The sequence below is a fragment of the Condylura cristata genome, unplaced genomic scaffold, assembly GCF_000260355.1.
Source record: "Condylura cristata isolate star-nosed mole 26May11 unplaced genomic scaffold, ConCri1.0 scaffold00031, whole genome shotgun sequence".
Taxonomy (NCBI): domain Eukaryota; kingdom Metazoa; phylum Chordata; class Mammalia; order Eulipotyphla; family Talpidae; genus Condylura; species Condylura cristata.
The window spans coordinates 11,690,343-11,713,094 of record NW_004567132.1 but is presented as its reverse complement, the minus strand read 5'-3'; the positions used below and the strand labels follow the sequence as shown (position 1 = coordinate 11,713,094).

The 22,752-nt window shown below is 34.7% G+C and overlaps 1 pseudogene; it reads right to left on the bottom strand.

Moving 5' to 3' along the window:
• Positions 1–3,233: 3,233 nt before the first annotated feature.
• Positions 3,234–22,752, bottom strand: part of LOC101626595 — a 31,103-nt pseudogene continuing 11,584 nt past the window's right edge.

Below are 22,752 nucleotides of genomic sequence, written 5' to 3'. Positions count from 1 at the left end.
CAAAAGAATTGCCTCTGAAATGCTATCCTAATTATTGACTTCTATAATGGCCACTTTAATTGAAATCATTTGGGATTTCCCAAAGGTAGTCATTCAACTGCCATATAAAAGAATGACCTATTAGCAGCTTTAGAATGCTACACATTAACAACAAGGGGAATTCCCATTTTATCAGTCTTCCAGCCACGGATTATAACATTTCAACAGGAACAACTCTGTTTCTCTTCAGGATTCCATCAACTAACACTTGCTTTACATCCTGTTTACTATATTAATGCATACCTTATGCCAAGTTTATTATTAATTCAGAGAGTTTGTATGTGAGTTTGATTATCATTCACAATAAAAAGTTTTATTCTTAGAACTGAAAATTTTAATGAACCCCAAATTTTCTTCTAAATCTCTGATTTCACAGATATCCTAGTGAATCAACAGACATTGCAATCCTATATGAATGTTACCAAAAAGGAGATTCTCTTTTTATAGATAGGATTTATAATTAATTATCTTAAAATAAATTTAACCAGAAATTTACTAACCAGAATCATAATTGACTAATTTTGCATTCCATTTATATAGAGAAGTTATATCAAATAATTTATTCTCAACATATTTTTGAAGAATTTGTGGGTAAAATATTGTTCTAGAACCTAATGTTAGGACATTTTGATAAGAAATAATTTCAGTGAAGCCTTAGTATTTGGTGTAAATTAATTTATATCCTCTCACTAAGTGAAGAAATTAAGCTGATTTATTTTCAAATAGAACTTCAGCAACAATATTGAAACAGAAGGCGATTATTCGGAATTGGTAACTGCAATAACAAAAACAACATTAACCAGATTTTCTAACGAGCATTGTGTTCCATCTTCGGTTGTGATTTCATTTAATTTGACTCCATAGAACCTGAAGGTACAGTGGACTAATTGCAGGGCTTACAATATCTATTGAAATGAAAGAGATGACAGTGGAATCAGTAGGTAATAGTGCTCACTACTCATAGTTTATGTCCTCTCTTCCAGATATATTTATTCTGTTACAATATCAAAATACAGCACTCACTGAATTCAGAGATCTTTTGTCATCTCAGGTTCTTCTGATTTCGATCCTGGAATGTCTTCAAATGCAAAACTCCTGTGGCTCACTACATTGCTAGATCTTTCTATGTTTTACATTAGTAACAAAATTTCATAAAAAATAATGAACTTAAAAAAATTACTGCTACTAAATCATGTTATTTAGGTTCATATTCAATAAGTTTACCAATTTATTTTATTTTAAGTAGATGTTTAGCTGAAATAACCACTCAATCATCAAAGATTTATATACAGTGTATGTGTTTGTGTATCTGACATATATACACATACACAAAAATTAACAAAGGCTAACCAATTTCAACAATGTCTTCAAAATAATGCAAATATGTTTCTAAATAATTAAGTCTGCATAATAATATGCCCTTCAAGGATTCCAAAGTTTCAGTTATGTTTGCCAGATAGAAGAGTAGTTAGTGCTATACTACTACCTCAGACCATACATAAACACCAATTGAAATCGGATCAAAGACCTAGACATAAGACCTGAAGTCATAAGATATATAGAAGAAAATATAGGCAAAACACTACATGGAATACCCCTCAGTAACATCTTTAATGACACATCAGCTAGAGAATATATAGTGAAGGAAAAGATAAACTGGGGACTACATCAATTTAAAAAGTTTCCATATAGCAAAAAAGACATTAACCAAAAAAAGAGACACCCCACTATCTGAAAGAAAATTTTTGCACACAATACTAATTAAAAGGGACTAGTCAAAAAGATCTACAAAGAGCTGACAAAACTCAACAAAAACAAAGTAAACAGCCCAGTCAAAAAATGGGCAGAAAAACTAAAAAAAAAAACCTAGGGTACATAGAACATACCTCAACATAATAAAGGAGAAAAACCAGGGCTAAATTTTTCCTCAAGAGTAATATACAAAACATAGCAGGAAAAGAAGAGCATCTAAAGAAAATTTGAGTCAAGAATTTTATACACAACTAAACTGTCTTTCAAATATCAGATATTACAGAACAACACTTTAAACATGCAATAATTTAGTAAATAATTTATTCATGTACTCTTTCTAAAGAGTATACTACAGATAGATTTTTAGATTCCTTAAAGATGAATGGACAAACTTAGTTTAATAGTATGTCTAGATAAACACAAATAGTGGAAAAATTAATGTATAATAGCATTTAAATTATATATGCTCTGAAAAATAGGTTGAATACATTTAAAATATAAAACATGAAAAAAGAAAAATAGAATAAGAGTATAAATTCCATTATATAAAAATAGATAATAGTAAAATTTTATTTTTAACTGCCAAACCCTTTAGAAAATGATGACAATAGGATTCACAGAATTTAAAAAAAGGTACAAAGGTAACCAATAGAACAATAATCAAAACCTTTCCTAAGGAAAAAAAGAAAAATGTCATATCACACTAAGTATGCATAGTAACTATGACATAAATATTCTGATCACTTAATTGAAGTATAAAAACCATTTAAAGAAATAGAATGGATTGAAGTGGTTATTTAAAAGAAAAAGATATTTATTGTTTAAAAAAGCAAACCTAACACTTTGCCAACACCTAACTAAATGATATGATTTTAAAAGACTATAATTGGCAAAAGGAATAATAAGAAAATGGGTATAATCCTGACCTTAGATGGAAAGTGTTCAGGTCAAAATCACTAAGTAAAATATATCTGAAAAAAGGCAGAATTGGTCGTCATTATTTCAGGTAAAATAAACAATAAACAAAAATCAATGGACAGATTAAACAGATAGAAAATTTGCACCCAAAGACAGAAGTGGATTATGAGGATGTGGTTTTTATGCACACTGGAATATTAAGCTATAAAAAAGACAAACTTTTTTTTTCCTCATTCAACTTTATTTTAATGGGTCTCAAAATTCTGTGACAGATTTTTGGTCAAGTTGTTTCCATTAAAAACTACTGACTTTAAAAACTGATAACTTAAAACTGCCACACGAAAGAAACCAAATGGTCCACAAAAACATTCTCCTTTCCTTCTGAAGGTTTTATAGTGCATTGTTATCATTAACCAGTCTTTTGCTATTAAACTTAAATGGTCAATTTAGATAAGCAGTTCTGAGACCATTCTTCCATCACTGATTAAGACTGGGGGTGAAGGGTGGGGCGGTGAGGATAATTTTCATTTAGCCTTCTGAGCTTTCTTGGCAGACTTGGTGACCTTGCCAGCCCCAGCTGCCTTCTTGTCCACTGCTTTGATGGCCCTCACAGCAACAGTTTGTCTCATGTCATGAACAGCAAAACAGCCCAGCGGAGGATAGTTGCAGAAACTCTCAACACACATGAGCTTGCCAGGAACCATATAAACTATGATAGCATCACCAGATTTCAAGAATTTGGGGTCATCTTCCAGCTTTTTCCAGAACAATGGGTAACCTTCTACAGCTCCGCAAACTTGTAGGCAAGATGAGCTGTGTGACAGCACAGGTGTATACCCAGCACTGATTTGGCCAGGATGGTTCAATAATCACCTGAGCTATGCAACCAGCAGCTTCCATTGGTGGGTCATTTCCACAACGAACATCTTTGACAGACGCATTCTGGACATTGAAGCCCACGTTGTCTCCAGGCAGAGCTTCACTCAAAGTTTCGTGGTGCATAAAAAAGACAAATTTTTGCCATGCGTGACAACATGGATCAAACTAGATGGGTAATTCAAGCAAAAGAAGTCAGGATAAAGACAAATACTGGGTGGTATTCAGTATGTATACAACATATAGAAACAAAATACTCAGACGACCAAACCAGTAACAAATTCTAGAAATCTGACTGTAGAAATCAGGCTACCAGATAAGAAGCCAGAGCATGGAGAGCAGTGTGGAGGGGTCCCGTGAACTATGCTGGAGGAAAAAGGTGCCTTCATGGTGGGTCCTTTTAGTGATGTAAATCTGAAGAGGTGTGACCTGATACCTCTGAATGATACAGTGTTGTGAGCCAATGTTATCTCTAGCTTTAAAATAAGACTGTTACTTTGAAAGAAAAAAGTTGTAAATCATAAGACAAAATCATTACAACTATCATAATAAATCTATCATGACTATTTTTGTGACGATAATTGTAAACTTTAACAACTAAGTTTCAGATTCAGTGCCCACAGAGGCACATATTTTCAGTAGTGTTTTCTTTTTAGTATTTATGAAATTGGGACTGTATTTTAATTGGGTAGTATATTACTGATATTCAGGTTTTTTTGATAAAAAATAACAAATCTTATATGGTTAAAACTACATATACTATTTTCAGTCTACTTATTATCCTTTAAAAATATGCCATAACTATTTCCACAATTTACTATAATTCATGCATAGTTTTTTATTTTGTAAAAATTTATTAGTTAATCCTCTTTTTTAAAAGATTTATTTGTTCAGACAGAACTGGGGTACAGGCCAGAGATGCAGGGGCGGTGAGGGGATTCACCAGAGACAGAGTGGGGTCCACTGATGAAGTACCCTGCTGAGGGGAGCAGTGGGAGGGTCAGGGGAGGTCTGCCACACCATGTGATCACCTCCGGGGCAGGCAGGAATCGAACTCATGCGGAAGTGGCTTTAGCTTCATAGTGTTGTGCTTCAACCCGCTGTGCCACCAGGGAGGGCCCCAACTAATGCTCTTTTAATTAACATTTGGATATTCATTATTTTCTTATTTCTAATACTGTTTCCATAAACATTCTACTACTAAATATATATTACCTACTTCCACCACACTCTGCCAGAATTCTTGATTGAAAAGAAATCCAGATGTGTGTATAGCTTGCTGTTTTTTCACAATGTTCTGCAACATTTTACAATGTTCTAGGCATCTACATATATGAATTGCTTTTGCTATTCACTACTTACACTAGCTAATAACATGCTCAATATAATAGTGTTTTCAGGAAAAGGATACAAAGTACTTCCCCTCCCCCATCTGCTTTCTTTTGTGGGCTAGTGAAAATACAAGTATTATATATATTTTGATATCATTAACTTTTCATTCTCTTGATTCAAAATTATTAATACTGTGATATTTAGAGATATTTAGAGACTATGAATAATGTCTGCGGCATTTGAAATCTTCGCTCATTTTTCAAGTGAACCCCTCAGGTGAAAACAAGTATTGAATGAGAAGTATTTAAATACCTGGCTTCTTTTCCACCTGGGGCCTGTAGAAACCTTGTCTATAATTGCCTTTTTGCTTCCCAGCATCCTTGTTTCAGATTTCCATCATAAACATCAACTAAATCTTGAGAAGTCTTTCCTCACCTGTCCTTGAATGTTTAGTCAGAAATCAAAGATAATACTTTCAACATCAATTGGCATCATAATTAGTAGCCAGGCTTCATGTTGAAGGTCAATGGCATCAGTAGTGTTATCATTTGTGTTGAAAATAAAATTGTATAACTGCAGCCACAGTTTGTTCAAGAAAGCTGGGACAGCAATTAAGCTACTGATTAGGAATTTAAGCAACACCAAAAAAAAAAAAAAAAAAAAAAAGCAGTGTCTTTGGAGGAGCTTGAAAGATTGGCTAGGATCTGATATTATGCTTCTGGTAGTGAGCCAAACTGGAACTATCTAAGGCTCTAGAGTCTAGACATCTAACCTAGCAAATCTCAGACTCTGTCTTGCCATTTTTTCCAGGGTTAATATTTTGACTAAGACAGTACTAAAGCATCATACATGCCTTTTCATGTTTTTGTGGAATCACTTTCTGCATGTCTCTTATACTGTGGGAGCCATGATGGCCAGACCACAACATGTTCATCCCTCTTCATGCAGCCCAAGGGATGGAAATTCTGGTCTTCCCAATGAATGAATAAATAAAGCAATGCTAATGTGTATGTGTGTGTGTGTGTGTGTGTGTATACACATATATACACAATTCTTTGTCAACTTCAGTGAAATATTGGGTCAATAGGTGTAGTACGTGTGTTCCCAAATTACAGATCGAACAGCCCTTAGAAGGCAGAGAGGTGGGGGAAGTGATGAGATGAGATGGAATGGAAAGGATTGGAAGAAAAACTGCTATCAATAAATCATCCCATCCCTCCCCATATATAGGTCATCTTCTATATGAGATAAGCAAACTCTTTATTTCTAACTCATAAATCTCAGAGAAGTTCAGTTTTGACTTTCGTTCTCTTTGGTATCTTTGAAAATGTAGTGGTGCCCAGTTTCCCCATCAGTGGCCTCAACTAATGTAAATTTTGAGACTTATCCAGAGAGTTTATGTTCAGGGTTCAAAAGCCACAGTGATTTACACATCTTCTCAAATACTCCAAACAATTTTCTGACACATACCTTTGTATATGCTATTCCCTCCAGCCACAATGTCTACACTGCTTGATGCACCTAGTTCTTATCATTCAGCCTCCAATGTCACATTCTTGGAGTCATCTTCTCTAGTCATTCTAAGATTGTTTGCTCCTCAAACCTATGTTCTCAGTTACTACATTCTGTTTTAATTTCTTCAGATATTCACCAATGACAGAAACTATGTATATGTGTGTATGTTTGGTACCTGTAATTCCCCAATGGAATATGATTGCTAAGAGAAAGGGGATTAATCAAGGATGTATCAATGCTGGTGCCTGGTAGATCCCAGTACATTGCTGTTAAATGAATGAATGAGTGAAGAAGTGAATGTGTATAGAATCTCCAGTCTATTTTTTTTTTTTTTTGGCCAGGAGTGTGACCATCATTTACATCAGACTTATTTATTCTCAGTACCTCATCACTTAAGTGAATTTTGTTTAAACAAGGTAGGACAAGCCATATGGAACAAGTAAACCCTTCTCTTTGGGAATGCTCGAAGGAGGAAATAGCAAAAGGAGGACACATGCTGAATGAGTATAATGAGAAGCTGCTGTGGAAGCAAAGACAAGACCCTGTCTGGGGTGTAGGTAACACTAATTATATCCCCAGTATAAGGCAGACGTGCAGTTGAAACGCCAAACCAGTGTGCTAACGGGGGCCCTGTACGAGTCACACAAGATATCAGCACCCAGAAGCAGTTCAATAGGAGGTCATAATTCCACCTCAGTTTTATGTGCTTGTAAAGGAAATGTCTAGATAAAAGCAGCCTTTACACAAAACCACAAAGAACCTGTGTTTCTAGAGTTTGGGCGATGTTTTGTTAAATTTTGAGTAGTTTAATGTCAAGACAGAGAAGCATAATGAGATTAATAGCTTGAAAATGGCAGGTGGGGAAGCACATCAAACTAGAGCATGAAACCAAATCATGTTTAGCCAGGGGTAACAGGGGTAAGAGGATTTATGAGCATTCTCAACCTCCTGAGATTGACATTCCTCTCAGAAATGTCTTGGGACCCTTTCATTCATCAATATACAATTATTAAAAAGAAAAAGCTGCATGAGGGTTATTTTGACTGTCACTCCAACAATTAAATATCTTCATTCCAGACTCATTTATATGCTGGAACTCCTTTACAGTAAATCTCTGCTAACATCAATAGATGATAGTTGCCAAAGCTCTGATTCATGGAAGGGGGGCTGTGTCATCAGCTGAGGGAATGTTGCTCAGCAGTGAAGGTACAAATGAGCTTTCCCTCCTCTGACTGCAGATTATTTGCTTTGGCCACATTGAGAATAACCTGATATATGACAAGATTTATGAAACTTGAACAAAACTTCCAAATCCTATCCTCGAATGTTGCTGACCAGATGGGGTCTCTCAGTACAAGCTGCATAAAAACAAGGCCACATGCTTCCACAGTGCAACCAAAGAACAGCGTTGCTAAAATTTTACTGTAAGTGCAAACTCTTCTCATGTTAGCCTCCTCTTGGTTCACTTTCTGTTGATGTTAGCAGTGATTACTATTGACCTGATGAGTGTGAATACATAGAACAAAACACCACTGTGCACACACATATATATGCATGTGTGTAGACAGCTACACATGTGCGTGCATGTATGTAAATGTATATACTTAAGAATATACACCTATGTGTATAGCACATGCAGAATTTGACTGAAGTACAAAGTATGGCATGACAGCTCTTGGCAGTATATAAATATTCAAAATTTGACTTTTAAAATTAAATTGGTTGTCATACAGATTTCAGTGAGTTGATTTTATGTTTGAAAAGAGAACCAGCTTATAAGATGTATTTCTCAGTATTTAAATTTTGTTTTGACCTATATTTTATGTACATATTTTTGTTGTTGCTGTTATGGGGCATGACTTAATTTTCAATTCAGGAGTTGTACAGTGTTGATGTCTATATGTATATGTATAATATATTAGTTGTTTGAAAATAAAAAACATGCCTTTTCTGGGTTATATATTATTTTCATAGTTTTTAGTATAAGTACCATTAGGAATACAGAGAATTTTAGTTAACTATAATAGTGCCACATTTCATTTTAACTGCTTCTATATTTTATTAAAAGATAAAATAATAGATCACAACTGTCTGTTACCATTATCCATTACGCATAGTGTGAATATTCTGCTCTCATTTTAAATGTACAGTTATCATTTACAACAACATCTTACTCTCATTCCTTACAATCAATACTTATCACAAAATATTCAAGTTAATCATACCATGACTCTTTGGAAGTAAAAACAGTTACCTATTTATGGTTAATGTTATATCCATTATTTTTTAAATTTTAAAACGGAGACTAAAATGCTTCTTTGGAATTTTCTAGCTTAAATAAAAATTCCATAAAATCATTTAAATGACTTCCCAATTCCTACTCATTCTACAGTGTCTTCCTAGACTAAGAGATGTCCTTCATAATTTGTATGACAAATCAATTGTTTAATGGACTATTCAGCTCAAATTTTAAACACTTCCTTGTCAGCAACTCTAATATTCACACTAGATGTAAAAATAATGCACAGCCCCAATAATGTAGTCTCTATTTAATATTTAAATAATTTTCTTGTTTGTATGTTCTATCTAGACACATTCTTGTAAGAATTGAGGGGAAATAATAATTACTTAAAATCTTTTAACAACAGGAGTTATTCAGAAAATTGCATATCACTTTCTTATTTAATCGTCATGATAGTTCAGTGAAGCTTTTCACATCTGTTTTTCACAGATGATAAAACTGAATCTAAGAAAATCTAAATATTGAAAGCTTTGCCTAAAGTTGTGCATCTAGAAAGTGGCATAACTGGAATTCAAAACTCTAAGAGAAAAACATCAGTTTTAAAATCTTAGATTACATATATCCAATAAAGTCATTTCCACAACCCTCTTTATGATATCAAGAATAATCTTAACATAAATATAAAACAATTTCTAATAAGAATGATTTTGACATTGACACTTTATTACTTACTAACCTTAGTATATTCACATTTATTTATTATGAGGTTTATAAGTCTGTGGGGAATGAAATGATGCAGTGGTAAAGTTAATCCAATGAAGTGTTGAATCAAGCAGGACCCCCCCCACCCCCAGAGAAGAGAAGTCACTACATATCTAAGGCATCACCGTGCTCCAGCTGAAATAAGACTACCCCCTCCCCCCACTGGAAAGCTCTTGGAGTACTCCAGGTCATACCTGTTGGAGTGTGAAGGAGAGGCAGAGAGGAGCAAAGGTGGAACCTCTGGGGCCTGGGCCCTTATGTGAGACCAGTCCCCTGACTTGAGACCTTGGATTTTCAATGTCCTACCCCAAGGGATGGGCCACATCAACAGGTCTCCTTGTGGTACAGAAGAGCCTCATATAGTGTTTGGGGTGTTCTCTAGAGCTAGGCTACTCAGATCTGAATTTCAGTTGTTTACGTATCATCTGCATGACCTTCCCAAGTAATTGTTGTGAATGACTCAGTCTCCTCTCTGTAAAAATGACAGGTAGTATTGAAGTAAAATAATGTATAGGGAGTGTGAAAAATAAATTGCAGCACATAGAAAACCCCATAACTCCTACTTGTTCTTAGAATGCTTTCCACTGTCTCTAAGACCAACATATTTACTTTTTTTTTTTTTAAAGATTTATTTATTTGTTCATACAGAACTGGGGTACAGGCCAGAGGCTCAGGGGCGGCGAGAGGCTTCATCAGAGACAGAGTGGGGAGCAGAAAGGCAGATCGACGAAGTACACTGCTGAGGGAAGCAGCGGGCGGGTCAGGAGAAGTCTGTGTGCCATGTGGTCACCTCCAGGGCAAGTAGGAATCGAACTCATGCGGAAGTGGCTTTAGCTTCTAAGTGCTGTGCTTTAACCCGCTGCGCCACCAGGGAGGGCCTTACTTCTATTTTTAAGGTAATTTTATCTTAAGAAAAAAAGTCAAAAAGAGACATGAAAAAAAAAAAAATCAAGAAGAAACCCCTCTCTCTTTTCCATCACTCTGCCCCTCAAAAATATGATTTTTGCTTAGCCAAACCTACTACATCTTTTAGAAGAAAGGAGTGTGCCAGTTATATTTGCATGAAGACCTAGTCTTAGTAATTGCATCAGTGTATTTGTCTTTTATTTTAACCTCTGTGGTTAAGATTTTTTTAAAAAGCCAGTCATATGCAACACCTTGACAAAACCAGAATATAGACCTTCTTTTCAAAAGCTTATCAAAGTTATGACAACCAAGACAAATGGTGTTATAATAAACTCATTCTCATTGAGCCTACATAGAAAACAAGAAGACTCCCTACCCCCATATCTATAGGCACTCAGGTATGAGAGAGACAGAGATTAGGAGAATAGTGACACATTCACCCTAAGCCTTTAGGGTAGGGTTGAAATACTATTCTTTTGGCATTTGGATATTATTACATGTGGTAAGAAAAGTGTCAAGAATTTGGTTTGGAAAATACCCGGCGTTAATGTGGCGGGCCAACTGTACCCTAGAGACTTGGGCCCTCCTTATCCCACCTCCTGCCAGGGATGCAATATTGTTCTGGTTGAGCGAGTACCATCATCAATGTGACCTTTACAGAGGTGGCCTGAATAAGTTATCACTCTAAAGCTCTTGGAATGAAAAGCACAATATCAGTACTTACTGTGCTTTGCATTTTTTATGACTCAAATCTTTTACAAGCAGTGAACAGCTCCTAAAGATATAAGTGGTTTATAAATAGGAAGTAGCTATACTTACAATTCATTCGATTCTGAAAAGTTGTAATTGCTACATGAATATTTTTGTAGCGGAAATGTTAATTGAAACATTCACTAAATAAAGGCAGGCCTATAAATAACAATGCTACTTAAAGAGTACAGAGGCTTATTGTTAGAAAATGTGAAGATATGTTTTTTTGTTTCCTTCCTACAGGAAGAATAGAGCCCTTTCTCAGCATCCCTACTACCACGTAAGGTGTATCTCTTCATGTTTTGTCAAATCAGCACTATCATTGATGCCTCCTATTGGTGCAGACACTTCTAAAATGGCTGCCCTCTTTGTGTTTCCTGCTTAAGGACAAGGCAACTTTCTACATGTAGCAGTTTTTATCAGCTATCAAAGATAATCTTTCAGTATGAACTCCATAAATTTGATGGAGCCAGCAAGACTTCCATGACAGAATGGCTTAATTTTTCATTGTAATAACCTCCTGCCAGTTGAAATGAATAGGATCAAAAATAAACATTACTGTTCTATAACATGATCCATGACAGATATACTGTTTAAATGGCCTGGGCAGGGAAGTCCTGGCCACTTTCCATTTCACCCCATGACAGTAAAAGGGTGAACACCAAGAAAGCTCAAGGAAAAGTGACCCTGCTGTCCTGCACTTAAATCCACAATTGGCCATGAGCCTGATTTAGAATAAGGCACATGTTTAGATTTTTACATGATGCTGTGGTATAGTTTCTCAGTCACCATCTTTTCAACTTGTAAAGCTCCCTGGAAAATTCTCAACTATTTCTTTCCCTCTTTTTTCCTCCCCCATCTACCTACCATTATATACATAAAGTGAATAATTTGATTAATCACATGTTTGTATAGTTTTTTTTTTTTGGTTGACAACTTAGAAGTGTTTCTTTTTAAATGTCAGAACAAATCTTTATACATTTAAATGAAAATAAGGTCATGCAAGTTTGTGCCAACAAGCTACTCAGGCTTTATGTAGTTATTGATTTATCCACCTAATGAATCGGAATATCAGCAAATTGTTTTTCATTTTTTATAAGGGAGGTAACTATCTGGAAGGAAAATTTAGTAGTTCTGAGTACAAGTGTCTTATTCAGGGAATGCAGTGGATTTATTTTCACCAAAAAGTTAACATTTTTATCTACTATTGTACTCCATATACATAACTTAGTTATCTGCAATTTATTTTGACATTTTATTGAAAATAATGCAAATCACTTAAATACTTTTTTTTTCATGGAATCATAATTCAATATTTGTTATACTTATTTATGTTTTCTTAATTATATTTTCTTAATTTTCTAGGCCACCACTTGACCATTCAACCAGTGCTACATGTTTCAAATTTTCCTAGTAGGGATATCTTTTATGTCTGTATTTTGAGAGACCTCATCTGAGTTAATATATTAAGTATCTTTCAAATGGTTCAAATATATTTCAAAGTGCGCATAAGGAAGTCTACTAAAGAAAATCTCATCTTTACTCATAAGTGAGCTATGTGCAGCTCCATTGAAAGAGGGAAGGTTGTAGTAATGTAAAGAATTATACTTAGGTCAACTGACTTAAAACACCCATATCACAGTAGAAACAATATAAATTTTAGTTTACCATGTGAAGGAATACTAAAAAAAAAAGTATTACCTGACTGAGTTAAACTTGTCTCTTCTCTCATTCCTTCTCCTTCTCCAAATGCACACTTACAGAAGTGATAGGAAGACAGAGGCATAGACTCAGTGATGAGACCACAGTCAAGGACTGTTAGCAGAGAGAAGAAGGTGAAAGAGCCAAGAAATAGATTTTCCCTAAAGTGTCTAGAGGGAGAATACACCTATTACTGATAACTTCATTATCATCTAGTGAGATATGGATTTTAGACATCTGACCCCAGAACTGTGAGTGAATACATTTCTGTTCTTTTAAGCCATCAGATTTATGGTAATTTTTTATAATGACTATAAGAAATGACTACAGTAGGTAATGAAGGGAATAGGGGATCTCCATGGAGATAATATTCCCACTCAACTGATCCATCAACTGAGAGCTTAATGCATTTGGTCTAAGTGTGCTGCCCATAGTGAAGAGAGAACCAGCTTTGTCACCCACCTTTGCTTTATGAAAATTGCCCAGAACAAACCCTTCATAAATGTGCCAATCCTCATGATGACCACCAAGGACTTGATGCAGTGGCTTCATAGGTTGCATAATAAAACTGACCCTAGAATAATGTTGGTGTTAAGGACACTGATAGCTACTTCCTGTCCAAGCTCTCCCCAAATCCCTAAAAGCGCCAATCCCTTATATTTGACCTTAATAACCATGGATTCAGCATTTGGCATTTCATGATGAATTCTATATATGAATTCGTAATATGAATTCTATGTATAATTTCCTAATGTTCCTTTCCACTTCTCTTTCTTCTCCTCTTCATAGTCAGATATTCGTTAACTTCATACTTTGAAACATCTGTTTGTTAATTTTTGTAAACTCTGTTTTGTTTGGCAAGTATACACATCATCCAGTTTTTCAAAGTTGCTTGCCTGGAGATAATGCAAAATAACTTATTTTGATTTTTAAATATTTCATCTGAATAAATAGCATTTTTTTCTTTTTACTTCTTATTTTGTATATTTGTACTTTCTACCTTTCTGTCTTGACTAAATAGTATCTTGTGTTTTGTTGATAATTTGTGTACAATTAACTGACAGATACCTTGAGTTAACCAAAGTGTTCTCTTCCCAAACATTACCAAAAATTTAGCTAACACACTTACATCTTAGAGTCATATACATTGGACATATGCAACTGATTCATGTATGAGCCAATTTTATATAATTGTTAGTTGGTATAGTGCACAGAGGTACCAGAATCTGCTAGGAACAACAAGCTAAGGACAAAAGACAATATATTTACATTTCAAATTAGCACAAAACTGGGCTTAGTGCCTGTATCATGTGGCACTCCTTGTCCTCATTTATTTTTTTTCTGTACAGTTCACATTGTTCTCACTCTTTTTCTTCTACCCTGACCACTTTTGGGGTTGGACATCATGACAGAAGGTCATTCTAGCCCCATACATAACTGTTGTTGCAGAAACCCAGACTCCAAATTATTCAATATTTTAATACTTATTCTTCCTTCCTGAGGCCTCAGAATTCACTCTCTGAAATTGCTATGATCATCAGTACACATTTGCCCAATCTCCTGTTGTATTTTATACCTACAGTTATCATCATTGACAAATGTGAAGTAATGATAATAATTATGGTCTCGAGAAAGTGCAAGATCTTCAATCAGCAAAGAAAAATTAGATTATCTTCACTTGGCTGTTATCCTAACAAAACAGTAGATTTATATTAGAGAAAATTGTTAATAAACAAGACATGCACCAAAATATTTTTTTACTGTAATTTCAATGGCAATTATCTTTCAACCACATAAAAGATTGTTTGGGTATCATAAAGTTAATTGTTAAAACTCAGTTAATTCACTGATTTCCACAAAGAAAGCCTGTCCCATCTGGTATTGCATTGTCTTTATTGAATATATATTCACATTGAACCAGAGTATCTACTTGTTTCCCTAAGTTCCCACCCAATATCCATGTTTTCCTTATTTTAGTGATTCCCAAGCTTTTAAAAAGTATATAGTGCCATCCCTGGTGCCACAGTGGGTTAAAGTACAGCACTGTGAAGCTATCTGCACCCTCTTAGGCATGAGTTTGATACCTGGGCAAGAAGGTGAACCACATTGGCATGGCAGACCTCTCCTGACCCACCCAATGCTCCCCTCAGCAGTGTATTTTGTCAGTCTGTCTGTTCTGCTCCCCATTCTATCTCTGGTGAATCCTCTCACCGCCCTTGTACCTCTGCCCTGCACTTCAGTTCTGTATGCATAAATACATTTTGTAAAAATATAAAATAAAAAGTATGTAATAACCCATGTGATATTTGTCAAAAATTTGAGATTAAGAAATTTCATATTTTGAGACTGTGCTCCACTAGGTTTGGGATAAATTGAATAACCTGCATTTTGATTGAATAACCAGGGATTTCGATGCATTGTTAAATTGGGAAAGTATGCTTACGGTCCTGCCTTTAACCAAGGTCCCAAAGAAATTTTTTCTTTTTCAAATATATATGTATGTGTGTGTGTGTGTATGTGTGTGTATACTTTTTTTTTTTAAAGATTTATTTATGTATTCATACAGAACTGGGGTACAGGCCAGAGATGGGGAGGGTGAGAGGATTCACCAGAGACAGAGCAGGGAGCAGAACAGGCAGATCTACGAAGTACACTGCTGAGGGGAGCAGCGGGCGGGTCAGGAGAGGTCTGCCTCGCCATGTGGTCACCTCCAGGGCAAGCGGGAATCGAACTCATGCGGAAGAGCTTAAGCTTCTTTGTGCTGTGCTTTAACCCGCTATGCCACCAGGGAGGGCCCTGTGTGTATACTTTTAATGAAGTATCATTATCTTATTATATCCTTGTTAATTTTCACAATATATATAGATTTTTATCTCCTATCTTTCACCCTTCTCAAATGACCAACCTTTCTACATCCTTTAGAATGATAAGTATCTCCTTGCATCCCAAAAATAAAGATTTTTTTTGTCATTTATTAATAACAGTGATTTTATTATCATCTTCAGTGTTTTAAGAGTTTCCTTAGGAACTTAGGCACTGTACATAAGAACATTAAGCAGCAAAACCTTTCCCAAGATAATGTCTTAATTCCTTATATAAAATCACTGTCATCCAGAAAATTAAACAGGTTATCCTCCTTCAGTATTCTACTTAATCCACTTTGAGGTTTTAACTACAAAAGTTAATTCTAATGAAGCTCATAAGTAGCTATGACTACATTATTTTCATTACTTTAGTGTATTCTTTTTTAGATCAGTATTTAGTTCGAGACATAAAAAGTTAGAAGCAGATATTTAAACTCACCCTTTAAATCTTTTAATGCATAGCAGTACATAATAGCTGGAATTTTTTTCCCTCTGAAGTTATTGCTTGATGAAGAATGTTGGCTTATGAGTAAAAAACATAAAACATGGTGTTCACCTGCGTCCACATCACAGTCCATGATCTTTTCTTTATTCAAGTTGAGCAACAGAATTTTCTCTTTCCCAGGATGCAGAGACCCCTGCCCCAGCTGTGATGTGCAGTTTCAAAACACAAAACATCTGGAGAGATGATATGAACAGTATATCTTTCCTTATTTACGTTTTAAAGCTGAGGCAGTGTTTATGTAATGAAGAATTTTGTTTAAATAAGTGTCCGGACATTATGAATTCCTTGCCATGTTTCATCTGGTTTCACAGTAGATACAGTGAAGCTAGATGTCTCTAATATTCATACACATACTCATATAGATGCACATATACATATATAGCCACCTAACCATGTACCCATGGATTTGTTTCAAGAGAGGGATTGCTGTTTTTCTACACTTTCAGAAAAATCTCTGACTAAAAAGGCCATTGTATTCATTTTTCTAAAATTAAAGGCAAATTGGAAGGATAACTTGAAAATAATATTTGTCAAAATATCATGTACTTTAAGAGCCCTGAATTCTTTGAATAGAATATATAATTTGAAATTAACCCCCCCATAACTAAATAATCTTATAAGGAAACTGTTCTTAAAACTTTATTACCTAAATGGTTTTAAAAGACAATTCACTATTTTTCTTTTAATTTTAAAACTATCATTGCAAAGGGAGTTCTAAACAGCACATTTTGTGATATGTATGAATGAAAATATAAAGAACTGTTGTCATGCTACTAGCAAATTTAGGCAGAAAACTTTGATCTTATAATTTTCTTGACTATTCTCAAAATCACTTATGAAAGACAACCTAAGCTTCCTTCCATGCTACAGTCTCAGCCTCTGAATTAATCACAAAGACCTGTGATTAATCAGCAAACCTGGCACTATGATGAACAAAATTTATAAAATCAAGATACTCAGAGCCTCAGTGCATTTGGTTGTTATTGTATTTTCCCTTTGTATAACTTTTGGACAGTGAGAAGTTTCATAATTGATGAGATGTTGACTATTGGTCAAGGAATTATCTACCACAGTGGTGTAAGAATTGCCTACAAAGGACCACATCCTCAGTTCCCAAAAACATCTAGTGGTGTCAATGGACTCATCAAATTTATCAGTATTTCTTTTCATCTGATTCAAAACGGAAATATTTGTGAAAGTGCCTTAAAATTAATTTGATTTTTCTAAGCGTTATCTATTTCTTTATGCATACAGAACTGGGGCATAAGGCAGAGGTGCAGAGGTGGTGAGAGGGTTCACCAGAGACAGTGGGGAGCAGAACAGGCAGACTGACAAAGTACACTGCTGAGGGGAGCAGCGGGCTGATCAGGAGAGGTTTGCCGCCCCATGTGGATCACCGCCAGGCAGGGGATTGAACTCCCACTGCAGTGGCTGCGGCCAGCCTACAGTGCTACATCCTTACCTGTTGTGCCACCAGGAAGGGCCCTAATTTGACTTTTAAAAAGTAATTTAAAAATAAGCTGATAACATTTGCACATTATAGGTCTTTGATTTATTTTTCTGTGACTATCAAGTTATGCCAATAATTTGATTATTGTTGATTCTGTTAACACCTATTGGTAGGAAATGTTTGCTTGGACAACTAGAGGGAAAAATACTTTTAGAAATATGTTACCCTTATATATCATTTGAAGCATTGTAACTTTTAGCATTGTAACTTTTTATCTTTTTCACAATCTTTTGTATTAAGGTAACATTGGTTTACAACATTGTATATGAACTCCATACTTTTAGGCATTAGGATACAGTGTTGCTATATACTCCAATTAATTATGATTTTTTTTAAAGTTAGCCCTTAAAACAGTTTTAAAAAGGCAACTCACAGAATGGGACAAAATATTTGCAAATATTTAGCTGTTAAGGCAAAAACTCAGTTTTAATCATAATATATAAGCTTGTGTGTCTGTGTGTGTGTCTGTGTAATATCTAGACTGTATAGGCAATTCTTAAAAATGACAATTTGATTAAAAAATGATCAAAGCACTTTCATAGACAATTCTCCAAGGAAGATAACTAAAGGGCCAGTATACACATAAAGATATGCTCATCACTGATCCTTAGAAAAATGCAATTCAAAGCTATATTATGACACTAACTGTATCCATTAGGATCAGTGCTATTCAAGTAACAAATATTTGGTGAGGATGTGGCAAAATTGGAACTGTTGATGGCATATTAGCTGTGAAAACAATTTGATCATTAATAAAAAAAGTAAAAATAGAATTAATATGAGATCCTATTTAACTTCTGGATATGTACCCCCAAAATTGAAATCAAGATATCAAAGATACTCATGTTTGAAACTGAGTTGTTCATGTTTTTCACAATAGCTCAAATGTGAAAGGCGCTCAAGAATCCCTTAATGGATGAACAGAACAGCGAAAAAAACAAACAAACAAAAAATACACACACACACATATATATGAATATTTATGCCTTCAGAATCCACTGGAGATCATGGAATATATCTTCACAGATTTAGGAGACTACTGTACTATGTCCTCGCATTTCTGTATGAATTTTAGAGTCCACTTCTCAATTTTTTTCAAAACTCTCATTGGCACTTGACTGGATTACATTGTAGATTAAGTTGGACAGAATAGGCATTGCAATATCAAATCTCCCTAACCATGAACATGGTATAATCCTATATTTATAAGTGTTATTCAGTATTCTCATAAATGGTTTTACAGTTGTCAATGTTAAGATATTTCACATCTTTTTTTCAAATATATGAATAAGCTTTTAATTTTTTATGGTATTGCAAGTAGCATATTTAATTTCTTATTGAATAAAAATAAAATTGCTTTTATTTACTTTTGTTATGTTTTCTAATAAGACCAACCCCTTTCTTTTATAAGCCCTTAATTTTCATCAGTTTTCTGCCAATATAGTTTGCACATAAGAGAATTTACTTCTTCCACTCCAATATGAATATCATTTATTTCTTTCTTTGCTTCTTTTGCGCAGGGTAAAACCTCCAGTAAGCTTTGAGTAGGAGCTGTAAGAGTGTATACTTTTCTTTTTCTGCTATTAAAAATATATTTAGTCTTTCATTTTCCATATGTAGTAATTGTAGGTTTCTCATAGATATGTTTGCCAGGTTGAGGAAGCTATTTTCTATTCCTCTTCTAAGAGTATTTATCATCAGACATGTTGGCAGTGTTACATTTTATCAAATATTCTTCCTACATCTATTAAGATCATAGCATATATTCTTATGTTTTTAGTGTTTTTTCATTAGGGTGATTTACAGTATGAGACTGAACATTGAACCAACCTTGCATTTCTGAAATTAATCTAATATGGCCATATTTAAAAGTTTTTTAAAAGCTAAACATACATACCCCATATAATTAAGACCCTTCTTTTAGGTAGTTAGCTAAGTAAAGTGAATGCCATACCCATACTAATATGTCCATACTAATTATATATCCTACAACTGTTCTCTATCTGGAATATAGCTTTTAAAACCCAAAATTCAACATATGAAAAGCAAATACCAATAAAAATAAAAGACCTTGTATAGATGCTTCACTGAAAAAGACATATAGTCAGGAATTAATTTGCTAAAATGTTCTGTACCACTAGAAAATGAAAATTAATACCAGGAGATAACACTACACTACACATTATTAGAATTACAAAAAAAAAAAAAAAAAGAATAAAAATATGCATTGGCAAGTACTGATGAGAATGTGAAACATGGGATATTTTATAGATAGCTGTTGAGAATATATGTACAGGAAACAAATATATAGTATGTAGTGGCATGAAATATAAACTATACCATGAGAACAAATTGGCCACTTTTTTAAATAGTTTTTTAAAGTATTTATTTATTTATGCATACAGAACTGGGGTGGGGTATAGGCCAGAGGAGCAGGGGCTGTGAGAGGATTCACCAGAGACAGAGTGGGGAGCAGAACAGGCAGATCAATGAATATACTGCTGAGGGGAGGAGCAGGAGAGACAGGAGAGGTCTGCTGCACCATGTGGATCATCTCCAGAGCTGGGATCAAACTCACACTGAAGTGGCTGCTGCTAGCTTGCAGTGTTGTGTCCCAACCCATTGAACCACTGTGGAGGGCCTGGCCAAATTTTTAAGTGGAGTTAAATATATATTTATCATAATACTCTGAATTTTTAGTTTATTATCTAGGAGAAAATTACAAAATTATGTTCACACAAAAAAATTGAATGTGATCGCTTAGCTGTGATTGTCCAAAGTTGGAAATAACTCGGTTATCTGCCAACTGCTGAATGATAGACACTGTAAATACACCCATGAATTTGAATACTATTCAGCCATAAAATATAAGAAGTTGTCTATTCCTATAACACTAAATGAATCTTACATTTACTTAAACTTACATAGTGAAAAAAAGTAAGACGCAAAACTTTAAATGATATATAATTCAATTATTATGGCATTCTGGAAAAAGCAAAATGATAGTGAAATTAGAGTATTGGTTGCTAGAAACTGGGCACCTCAGGAGGAGTTGGAGAAAATTTAGGGGGTAATAAGGACATTTCTAGATTGTTGTAGTGGTGGATAAAACCTCATGCATGTATTAAGTCCCCAGAACTGTTACACTGTTTTCTAGATTACTGTACTGTTTTGTCAGTACAGTAGTGTTTTGTCAGTACTGTACTGTTTTGTCAGCAGTGTATGAAGTTTCTGATTTCTTCACATCCTCAGTACACTTGTTATTATCTGACTCCTTAAATATAGCTCTCCTACTAAATATAAGTGGTATGTTACTGTGGTTTTGGTTTTCATTGTCTTGAGGATTAATAATGTGCATATTTACTAGTTTTATAAATGAATGATAATGTGTTCTTATTTTCTTTCTTATGAGTATACTGTACCAATTCTCTATCATGATATTTTTTTAAATTTATTTATTTGTACATACAGAACTGTTGTACAGGCCAGAGGCTCAGGGGCTGTAAGAGGCATCACCAGAGACAGAGCGGGGAGCAGAACAGGCAGATCGACGAAGTACACTGCTGAGGGGAGCAGTGGGTGGGCCAGGAGAGGTCTGCCACGCCATGTGGTCACCTCGGGGGCAGGCAGGAATCGAACTCATGTGGAAGTGGCTTTAGCTTCTCAGTGCAGTGCTTTAACCCGCTGCGCCACCAGGGTGGGCCACTGTCATGATATTTAAGAAGTAGTAATAAGTAACTAAATATGTATTCTCATCACCACACTCTTCCAAAATGTTACTGCAAGATGCAAGGGTATGGGGGGTGTTGTATATGGAAGCATCCAGTCGCACCAAAATGGGCAAACCATTAATTGTGCACAGAGGATGGAGAAAACAAAGTCTTTAGCATTCCATACTTGCTACATTACTAAACTGGAATGATTCAACAATTTTGAAAGGTTTATGTTGTTGAAGATTCTTTATTCAAATGTTGATCATTTTTCCTTGAACTAGTATTTACTTAGATATCAGTGTATGTGGACTAGCCAGGATCTCAATTCTAGTTGAATCCTGAATAGAATTATTAGGCAGACAAAAGTTTGCAAAACTGTGCTTTAGTTGACTAAGAAATTATTTGCATACCATACATTTTCTAATGTTTCATTTGACCATAGACATTTTTTCCAAGGCAAAATTTAGAAACTATATCTTCAGCTTTTAATAGAGAGTGAAACAATCAATAAGGTACTCAAATCATTTAGTATCCTCAGGCTTCCCAATGAAGACCGAAGGATGGGAGGAAAAAGAAAAAGGAAAACACTGAAAGGTTTTGATCAAATTTATCCCTCTCATTGTAAATAAACTCTAAGTCACTTAAAGAGCAGTTTTAGTGGGAACAAATTCTAATGTGTCAGAAAAGAACAAATAATTCTTCTGGAAAATGAAGTTCAACTTAAAAAAATATAACTAAATATTTAAAGTGTAAACTAAAAAAGTGTCATTGGATAATTCATTTCAAGAAAAGGAAAAGCTGGTAGAAATTTTACAAGGTTACTAGTGAACAGTAGCATATCCCCAGAATCACTGTAGCTATTTCTTGTACACTATTTAGTGATGAGTATCAACGTATTCTTAAACACTGCACAGTATGAAATTTGTCAAGCTGGAAACCTTCCTGTTTCTGTATATAAACTGCAGACAAGGATGCCTGCAGTTTTAGCTGCCCCTAAAGACTGAACAAGCTCTCTCTGTGATAGTATTAGTCTTTCATTATCCACAAATATCTTAGGAAATCAAAAGATATCAAAAAATTGGGATGATGAAATGCTTATTTCCAAAGTATATTTGGATATCAACTAGCCAAGATTTCCCTAGCTCACTTTAAAACCTATATGCATAGCTTTTTTTAATAATAGTTTTAAAACCCATATGCATAGCTTTTTACAATGAAACTAATAAACATCTAGAACATAAAATTATTAGAGTAGTTCTCTTAATGCCAAAGAGGCTATTTATTTGAAGAAGGGAAACAAATGAAAAACACCTCTTTCAGTAAATAAAAGTAGCATTCTCTGAAAGTCGTAAACATTTACTTTATAT